This window comes from Phascolarctos cinereus, unplaced genomic scaffold (genome assembly GCF_003287225.1).
Source record: "Phascolarctos cinereus isolate Bilbo 61053 unplaced genomic scaffold, phaCin_HiC Scaffold_9;HRSCAF=440, whole genome shotgun sequence".
Classification (NCBI taxonomy): domain Eukaryota; kingdom Metazoa; phylum Chordata; class Mammalia; order Diprotodontia; family Phascolarctidae; genus Phascolarctos; species Phascolarctos cinereus.
Window position 1 is genome coordinate 173,796,966 of NW_027556402.1, and position 10,829 is coordinate 173,807,794.

The window sequence follows — 10,829 nt, forward strand, 5'->3', positions numbered from 1 at the left end:
CAAAACAAAACAAAACCCTGGTAACAAATATTCAGAGTCGAGCTATGCCCCAAAATGTGTCTTATTCTACACCCTGTGTCCATCACCTCTCTGTCAAGAGGTGGACAGAATTCCTCATTACTGGTACTCCAGAATCAGGGATAATTTTTGTGTCAATCTGAGTTATTAAGTCTTTCATAGTCATTCATTTTGATGTTGTTGTCATAAATTAGCTTTGTTCTGCTCACTCCACTCTATTACACTCCACATCTAGTCCATTTCATTCTTCCATATTTTTCTAAAACTATCATCTTCCTCTTTTCTTTCAACACAATAGTATTCCATAACATTAATATACTATACTTTATTCAGCCATTCCCAACTGATGGACACTTCTTAGTTTCTAGTTCCTAGCCATCATAAAAAAAAAGTGTTATAAATGGTTTTGTACAGATAGGATCTTTTCCTCTTTTGAATTCCTTTGGGGGGTATAGGCTTAGTGGTGGTAGTATTTGCTAGGTCAAAGAGTATACACAATTTAGTAACTTTGGAGAATGATTCCAAATTGCTTTCTAGAATGATTGTGCCAGCTCATAGCTCTACCAACAATGCATTAATGGGCCTGTTTCCTATTTTGCCAACTTTGAATGTGAGATGAAACCTCGGAGTTCTTTTAATTTGTGTCTCAGTTAGTGATTTGGAGCGTTTTTTAATATGACTATAGATAGCTCGAATTTCTTCCCTTGAGAATTGTCTGTTCATATCCTTTGACCATTTATCAATTGGAAAATAGCTATTATTCTTCTAAATTTGAATCATAAGCTATACTTTTAGGACAGCATTTTTCAGGAAGGGGAGAAAGCAAGAATAGAAGAAGGCTGAGTTTATCACCATAATTGGCAGCTGATCTTTTTATCTTGTAGCTTTCTCTTTATTGTGAACACACTAGGATTTCTCTCCTCCATTCCACTCCTCACCTCCACATTCTAGCAAGGGGGAATTTGATGACCATTTGTATCTCAGAGGTTTCCCTGCATACTTTCCCTTTCTGAAATGTGAGTAATTACCTCTTAATTGGTCTGTTGTGTAAATACAAACTTTTCCTTTTTCCCCAAGCTCCTTATTTTTGTTTTCTGTAGGCAATTCTATGAAAGCCTATGAAATGAAATAAATGTCCAACTTCCAAAGGAAAAAAAAAACTGGACTAAAACTAATTTTCTAAGATTCTAATCTCATGTCTGCCTTTAACTTACTCGGTAACCTTGGAAATGTCGCTTAACCACACTGGTTTTTCTTTTTCCCCATATGTAAACAAGGGTACAGATGTAGATGATAGCTAAGATTCCTTCCCATGCTAAACATCTATATTCTAAGGTTTCCCAATAGCTTTAGTGATTTGCATTCTTCCCTATATCTTCTGCGTAAGGCTCCTAACACCATTTTAAAAAATCTGATTTAGATCATAAGGTTTAAACTAGACGAACAAATAAGACAGTGTTTTGTAAGACTATTAACCTATCAATATGAGCAAACCTATCGATATGAGTAAAATGCAAGCTATTTCAGCAAACATACTGTTCAGTCTGCACTCCCATACTTCAAGTGTACCCTCTTAGAATTCCTGTCCTCCTATAAGGCTCAACTGAGGTGCCTCATGAAGCCTTTGCTGACCCCCCATTTTGGTCTTTGTGTTCTGGTTAGCACTGTCCCTTGCATGTAGTAGGCGCTTAATAAATGTTTGTTGAATTGAACCTCTAAGATGTACTTTACTTCCCCCCCCCAATTTTACTTAGCATTTGTCATAATAGAGTAGTTTCCTACAGTATTAATAATGACTCTATATTTTTGTGGAGCTTCAGAATTCACAGAGTACTTTCCTCACAACAATTCTGTGAAATAGGAAGTGCAAATATTACTATCCCCATATTACAGTTAAACTCTATGGTTGCCTCATTTTCAGATTCCTCTGCTGATGGTCTTCCACCTGTCCTGAACATACCTGAAACAGAGCTGCTAGACAGGAGTGAGTGCCTCTATAATAACTCCTGGACTGTTGACCACCATGGGGTCTGTCCTTTTTTAGACTGTCCTCTTATCCTTCAGAATTTTTTATTCTTTATTTTTGTATCTTCAAAGCCTGCCACAAAGTAACCTCACAACCATTTGCTGATTGATTAGCCATATAATTTTAATTTCAGATTCTTTGGATTGTACATTGTACAAGTCAAATCATAGCTTTCCACTTCTCCATCTATGGGGAAAAAGAAAAAGTAACTAGTGTACTGTAAACTGGAATGTAATTTCACTAGAATTTGGGGTGAATTCATTGAGCTAAGGGACTACTTTCAGTTCAAGTCTCTGAGAATATAGTGATTTTTGTTGGGCTTGTAATTCAAAGCAAAAATCAAAGCCTAGCTACCATGGACAGAACCTAGAGAGATTTGCTTGTCCTTTTCATATGCCCTGCCTGTGAAATGTGTCATTTCTCTTACTCCGCAGCTGCCTGAATTGTCACATCCACATGCATCCCCATCACCAGTAATCTGTTTATCAAGAAATAAGAGCTCGTTGCCTCCCAATTTCGCCTTTCCAGGTGACTGATATTAATTAGGTTTTCAGTAGGCCTGGTTTATCTCAGACTGAAACCAAAGCAGATGAAAATGCTGCTTTGCAGTAAGATTTCTTTTCTCAAAACGATGAATGGGATGAAGATACTTATCTAAGAGAACAGGTTGCAGGTGGAGCTTCCATCAGCAGAGTTCTGAAATGCATTGTTAGGCTGTGGTTGTTCTGAAGAAGAAATAAAAATAGCATGTCATCCAGTGACTACATTAACTCATTTCATGCACACAAAGTTGGAGTCCCTGAGGGGCAGCAGACTTGCTATGCAAGTAGAAACTACACAGATTCATTAATAACTGAATTCTATTCCAAAATGTTAGTGTTTCCTAAAAGAGGGATGCTAATTCCTCCAAAGCCCTGTCTCTGTTTCTGCACTATCAACCTTCATTTATGGTCCAAAATTACTTTTCTATTAAATTCGGTTCATCAGACACTTGCTGAATGCCTACCATGTGCAACTGCATTATGTTATATATTAAGGATACAAGGATAAAAAAGCTTTCAGTGTTGGAGAATGAAACTATATACTATACAAATAAACACAAAATAAGTTAAAATAGGATTGTTGATCTAGAACTGGCATCAAGATCTAGAACTAAAATTCTAAACTAACTTCATTTTGTAGTTGAGAAATACCCATAGAGGCTGTGACTTACCCAAGGTCATGCAGGTTAATAAGTGTCAGGCAAGATGTGAACCTAGGTCCTTAGACTCCAGAGTCAGTACTCTTTCTACTGAGTATAGGAAAGAATAAATTGAATGGGTTCAAAAATTCAAAGGACTACCTCTAGCTGGAGAAAATCTGAGAAGGGGTCATGAAGGAGACAAGCTCAGCTTTGAAGAAGGGGGCTGTCAGCAAGTGAAGATGACAGGGTAGTTTGCTGGGAAGGCAAAAGATCAGGGAAAAGGGAAGTAGTATAGTCTGGTCTGAGAGTAAAGTAAGTCTAATATAGGAGAACAATGGACTTGGAGCCAGGATAATTCTTTTTAGGTGGAGCTTTGAGGTAAGTGGCTTTGAGTCTCATCTCCAACACATACTAACTGTGTGACCCTGAGGAAAACTTCATCTCTGAGCCTCAGTTTCTTCATCTGTGAAATGGAGATGATAACACTTGTGCTACCTACCTCACAGGGTTATTGGAAGGGGAACTCTTTTCAATCCTTGAAGGTCTATAGAATTGTGAAGGGAAAAATAGAATGAAATGAGGCTGAAACGGTGGGTTGGAGCCACTGAGTTTTGAGTAGTAATAAAAAAAAAAGTAATATGATAGCTAACATTAATATAGTGTTTTACATGAAACAAAGAAGGAAACAAGCATTGATTAAGTCTCCACTATGTTCCGGCATTGTGCTAAGCACTTAATAAATATCATTTCATTTAATACCCACAACAACCCTGGGAGATAGGTGCTATTGTTATCCCATTTTACAGTTGAGGAAACTGAGGCAGACAGAGGTTAAGTGATTTGCCCAGGGTTACATGGCTAGTAAGTGTCAGAGGCTGGATATGAACTCAGGTCTTCCTGACTCCAGGTCCAGTAGTCAAAGAAGCGTATGTTTTATTTGGTAGGCAGTGGGGAGCCACTGAAGCTTCTTCAGAGAATGGTATGATAAGATCTATGCATTAGGAAAATTGCTTTGATAATGTTGTGAAAAATAATCAAAGAAGGGAAAGACTGTGATCAAGAATGTAAAGTTTTCAATAGTCCAGGTGAGAGATGACAATGATGTGAACTGAGGCATTATCAGTATGAATGAAAAACAGCTTTTGTTTTTGTCTCTCCCCGCCCCTTTAAAAAAGAATCATAAAGCGAGGGATGAGGGGAGAAAAAAGTGGATGGAAAGGATGTGAGAAATGTTGTAGACAGTGTCAATGAAACAAATGTAATGGGAGATTGGGAGAGAAAAGAGTCAGAAATGAATTTGAGATTTTGAACTTGCGTAACTGGTAAGAGAGTGGTACTAACACCTACACATCTGCATCTATAGCTTAGAAATGCCTTTCCAGAGCACAATAAATTGACCCTGCTATAATAGGTAAATGAAAAGATCCTATCTGCAAAGGGAGAAACAACTCTTTTAGTGGCCACCTGTGCCAGGAAACTAACATTTAGAAAACTAAGTGCTGTACCAGATTGTTCTATAAAATGCATATTTTGGAAGAAAGAAATACCAGTACAGCATGGAGGAAAGGAGGTTGGGACAAGGACTCTGGGATCTTAGCCATTCCCAAATGTTCAAGAAATTCTATTGCTATTTCCTGGTTGAAAAAAGAGGAAGGGAGAGGGAAAGAGGAAGGGTGAAGAGACAGTGAGACACACAGAGAAACAGAGACAGAGAGAGACAGAGACAGACACACACACACACACACACACACACACACACACACACACAGAGAAAGAGAGAGAGAAAGAGAGAGAAACAATAAAAAGAGCACACATCTAAACAGGAGGTACCAAATCTTCAAGGGACTAGAAAGCAGATGCTCCAAGGCTCCTGGAATCCCTAGCAAATGCAAGAGCAAAGTGATAGTGACATAAACTCAGAGGCACTAGAGTCCTGGAGTAGCTAATATATGGATTTAAATGTCAAGTGAAGCAGTTGTCACAATTCATTTGACTACCTTGAAAGGGTGCTAGAAAACTGACAAGAGATTGTTTGTCCCCCAATTCCAAACCAATGTTTTGTTCAGTCATTTTCAACTCTTTGTGACCCCATTTGAGGCTTCCTTGGCAAGGATATTGGAGTGGTTCATTTTACAGATGAGGAAACTGAGGCAAATAGGGTTAAGTGACTTGCCCAGAGTCACACAGCTGATAAGGGTCTGAGCGCAGATTCGAACTCAGGAAGATGAGTCTTCCTGACTCTAGGCCTGGCATTCTGTCTACCGCAGCAAACCAAAATTAGCAGGCTCTATTTCAAAGGGTATTTGTGGCTGCCATTTAGTGTCCTCCCCCTTTATGCATTTGTCTCCCCTTCTTGTAAATTATCCAGTGGTAGCTCCTCCAACTTCATGGCATTTCTAGCAGGGATAGAGTATAGTCTCAGTGCACTAGGCAATTCTAAAACTAAACTACAGAGGAGGAGCTGATAACCTGCATTGGTCCTCATTTCCTCACCTGTGAAATCATAGGTCTAGTTCCCCTCCCTATCTGATGCTGGAGTTAACATTAGCAATGTGGGCAAGTTGCTTCAACTTTCTGAGTGTCATTTGTCTCATCTGGAAGCTGAAGGCACTGGAACATGATCTCTAAAGGTCCTTTCAGTTCTGAAATGTTAAAAGCATGGCACCTTTTCCACTGTGCCATATGGAGGAGTTTTAAAACTATGGCCTGCCTCCTCTTGGAAGGAATATTCTCAGGTAGTTGAAGAGGTAGGGCCTGAAGAAGGGTGATTCCAGTGGGGTTGGAAAGGAAGGGCTGTAGGATTGTGCTGAGGCCAGCTCAGAGTGGCTCAGAGAGCCTATGTGATAAATTTTCAGAATTTTCATTGTGAGCATTCACACTTCAAGAAGTAGGGAATGCTACAAACCAGGGCTTTATTGTTTTTGTTGATTGTCTAGTTTTAAGAAAGTGATGGAGAAAATGTTAATTATGTTAATTATCCAAATTAAACTTAAAAATACATCATACATACACTTTTTTTGGAGAGCCAAGTTGTTAAACATTTACTAGAACACCACTAGTTGCGTGTGAGAGAGGTAGTGGAGACGGAACTTGGTGACTGAATGTGGAGGGTGAAGGGGAAGAAAAGTCAAAGATGGCACTGAGGTTTTGAGCCTGTGGAACTAGAGTAATGATGGTATAATCAAAAGAAATAACGAAGCCAAGAGAAGGTGCAGCTCTGGGGGTAGGGGGGGGAAATGATGAATTCTGTTGTCAACATGTGGAGTTTGAAGCATCGGCAGGGCACCCAGTAGAGGTGCCCATTAGGCAGGTGAAAATGCAGAGGCAGGAAAAGGAGGGATGAGAAAAGGAAGGAGAGAGACAGACAGACAGACAGGGACAGAGACAGAGAGACAGACACAGAGAGTTTTAAAGAGAGAAAAGGGCCAAGGATAGAACTAGAACCTTGGGGGATATACTTACAGAGTGAGAAGAAGTAGAAAAGGAGCCACCAGACAGGTAAGAAGAGAAAGTTATAGTAGCCATAAAAGAAATGTACTTTCATGAGTGGGATGCTTACCTCTGATTCTCAAGAATTTGTTGCTTCCTATACAGTATTCAGGTTGTCCATTTCAACTCATTCTCAAACAGGTGTACCACCTCTTTTTCTGATTGTGTCCTTCATGATGTCATATATGCAGCTTTTTACGTGAAAGTCTCATAGGGCCACTATGTGTGAGTGTGTGTGTGTTTTCTCCATCTTTTGGATCGTTTGCAATTTTCATTGGTATCCCATGATTCATCCATAGAAGGTCACTGGAAAAAAAAATACTGGTCCTGGGTGGGAGAAGTCAAAATTGGCACCAAAATGATGTGCTTTGATGGAAAGTTGGCATTATTATCTTGAGCCATTTCCTAAATGTGATTCAGCCTACTCTGCCCCTCTTTGAATCTGACTTCAGGATCTGCCTAGGGTGAGGTAATATTTAAAAAAAAAAAAGAGGGCTATGCTAAAATTTCAAACTCCTAAATACTGGCAGCTATGTAGTATGGTGAATAGAGACCCAGGTTTGGAGTCAGGAAGACCTAATTTAAAATCCTGCCACAGTCTAGTCTAATCATTTAACTCCTCAGCCTCAGTTTCCTCATTTGTAAAATGGGATTGTCATAGCACCTACCTTACAGGGTTTCATGAGGATCAAATGAAATAACATATTCTGACCTCCATACCTGAAAGGTATGGTAGCCATTTATTTATTCATGTTATTTTCTTATTTTCATTATCATCATCATTATTATTGTAATTATTTTCAGTAGAGCTCCTCTGATCACTTGATAGGACTCATTCCCCAGTGGTTATCATACTCCTGCTGCCTTTACTCTGCAGATCCCAGTGATATTCAGCTACTACCTGTTACAGAACAAACACCCCACCCCACCACACCACCTTCTGCCCCAGATATCTTCTCCTTCACTCCCTGCACTCCAAATCTGTCCTGCCACTTCCACTTTGCCCTCTGAAACCCCCACTCAACCATCAACACATTCCTCTTGATTTAGAGCTCATCCTTGATCATGTTTTATATCTTCTAGCACTCATGGAGACCTGGCTCCCACTGAATAACATGGTATCCCTAGCCATTGTTTTTCCAGTTCGGGTTTTATCTTTAATAATGATAATAACAATAATCTAACATTTATATAGCACTTACTATGTGCCACGCACTATGCCAAGCACTTAACAAATATTGTCTCATTTGATTTTCATCACAACCCTGGGAGGTAAGTATTATTATTATCCTCATTTTACAGATGAGGAAACTAAAATACTTGCTGGTCCTGGTAGGAGAAGTCCAGTTGCTACTAGCTCTCCATTGACTATTCCAGACTCCTTTTCTAATGCCATCACATAGTAACCTCTCCTTCTTTTACTTTAACCAAATTTATAACCCAACCCATATCCTGACAGCTATTATCTGTTGACCCCTGCAATATTCTCCCTCTTTTCTCAATGAATTAAATATCCTAATTCACAGCCTTTCTATCCCAACTTCTGCATTCGTATTAAAGGACTTCACCATGCATCTTCATGTTCCCTCAAACATCCTAATTTCCCACTTCCTCAGCTGACTTAGTCACCTCCTTGTTCAATGGGAAATAGGGAGCAATAAAAGTTTCTAAGTAGGGGAAATTCATGTGATTAGTACAATGTAACGGAACGGTGTCATCCACGTGATGGTTACTTAAATGTTTTTTGAATTGTTGACACTTGTGGTGGGCAGGGTCTTTCAGTGAAGCAGCTAGATGGGGCAGTGGACAGTGCCCTGGGCTTGGAGTCAGGAAAACCTGAGTTCAAATCCAGCCTTGGATACTTAGTAGCTGAGTGACCATGGGCAAGTCACTTAACCTCAGTCTGCCTCAATTTCCTCAAGTGTAAAAGGCCAATTATAATAGCACCTACCTCACAGAATTATTGTGAAGATTAAATAATATTTCTAAAGCACTTAGCATAGTACTTAGTACACAGTAGGTGCTATATAAATGCTTATCCCTTCCCTTAAGTCTAGTACCTTGCAAATCATGTTTTGTAGGCATCCACCTGAATGGAGTACCATTATCATTATTACATATTATCATTATTACTCCACACCCCAAAAAATGTGAGCCCTGGGCCTTTGAATTTCTATATTCTCAATCTAGGTTTCTCCCCCTTTCTCTCTTTCTCCCTTCCTCCCTCCCTTTCTCCCTCTATCTTCTCCATTCTCCCTTCCTCTTCATATGCTCCCTGTTTCTTCACCCTCTCTATTTCTCCTCTCTCCCTTTCTTCACTTTGGTCCCTCATTGGTCCTCTGCCATTTAAGAAAGCTGTCCAGAAAATACCAAGTACAAGGCAAAGGAGATGGAAATAAAAAAGAGAGGGAAATTAGTTTTAAATTGCTCATTTAGAATTACTAGTTTCAATCAATGACAATTTTACAACATTAAATACATTCAGGGGTAACTTGTCAAAAAAAAAATAAAACACCTCCTGTCGTTGCTGACATTCTCTGAGGTTTTCTAATAAGATCAGGGTCAGTGACGGGAAAATAAGCAGGGAGAGGAATAGGATGTCAGAATGAAATTGAGTTCTGGAAGAGTTATCTCAAGTTCCTCAGTAAACTGAGCTTGCAAAACTGGTTCTCCAGTGAGAGCAACACTGCAGGTTTGGGCATTGCAGGTATGGAAGAAGGTTGCCTCTGCTTCTGTCTATTCCCAAACTTTTGCATGACATTTACCTTTGATCTTGAAGGGAAAAGTAGGAAGCTGTCTGTCCTCTGATGTGGGGGGAGGTGTCTGGAAAGAGGGCTAGGCTTGGAGTCAGGGCAGGTGCATTAGAATCTCGACCTCCTTACTTACTCCCTGGGTCACCTTGGACAAGTCCCTTGAACTTCCTGGGCCTCAGTTTTCTTACCTGTAAATTGCTCTTATGATGCTTGGACTGGATAATCTTTAAGGTCCCTCCTGGCTCTAAATCCATGGTCAGTTGCTTGGAATTCCATCCCGCTGAGGTAAATTCAAGACAAATTCTCTCTATCATCTCCAAAGATATTCATATCATAGAATGTTATTAAAGGTTGGGAAATCAATCAAGAAAAGGTAATTTTCAACTGGCCCTATGTTCTTGGGTTATTTTTGTAAGGTATTGCTAACTCCTCTACAGTGAGAACCCATATACACATCCTACTATTATCATCATCTTTGTTCATCAGATTTCCTCAACAGTTCTCTTGAATTTTCACTTTTAAACCTACTTGTTCAGGGCTAATTTAGTCTGTTGGTGTTACTAGGGTCATTTAGGGGAAAAGATTAGGCTAGGAGGTTAGGACCAAGGCTCAGCACACAGTGTTGTACTTTATTAGTCATGTCTACAGGTTTAATTTTAGTATTGGCTGAAAAAATATCACTGGGAAGAGGACAGCAGAAGGCATGAGAGCAATGCCACGGCGGAGCAGGAGAACTCCAGCTTCTCCCCTCCCAATGCTTCACCTGATCCCTTCTTACACATTTCTGGGCATGCCATCTAATGTGGTTTTGCCTGGGGGCCTCTCCAACTCGTCTAGCCTTTGACAATGTCAGAAATCCAAAATGTGATTCCTGGACACTTTGCTCATTTTCTTCCAAATAACGGAAAAGGACTCAGGGACTGTAAAGGATGTTTACCAGTATTTCAAAGGGTAAATAATCCTTGCCACCCCCATTTTTTCCCCGAAATGCCCCAAATTTCAGACAGCTGTAACATTGCTGACTCATTTCCGGTTTCCGGAGGAGGATCTGGGTTGATTCGTCATGCTCTACCTTCATGAGTTTCTGCTTGTATGACAAAAAGATCAAGGAATGTATCAGAGGAACCCCTTCAGTGTAAACAGAGGCTATAATTAAAGAAGGACCCTGTAATTCTGGTTGTGTCAAAAGGAAAAAAAAAGAAGCTAACAGTAACCTTTAATATTTTTAACAGAGAATTGTTCCTTTGTTTCCTTAAGGAAGAATGAGGAAAGTTAGAAGCCAGCTTTATTACTTGCTTAGCAAGTTCCATCTCTAAATATGACTGATTATCCTGAAATTTTGGAGGGCTTCCACAAGGTT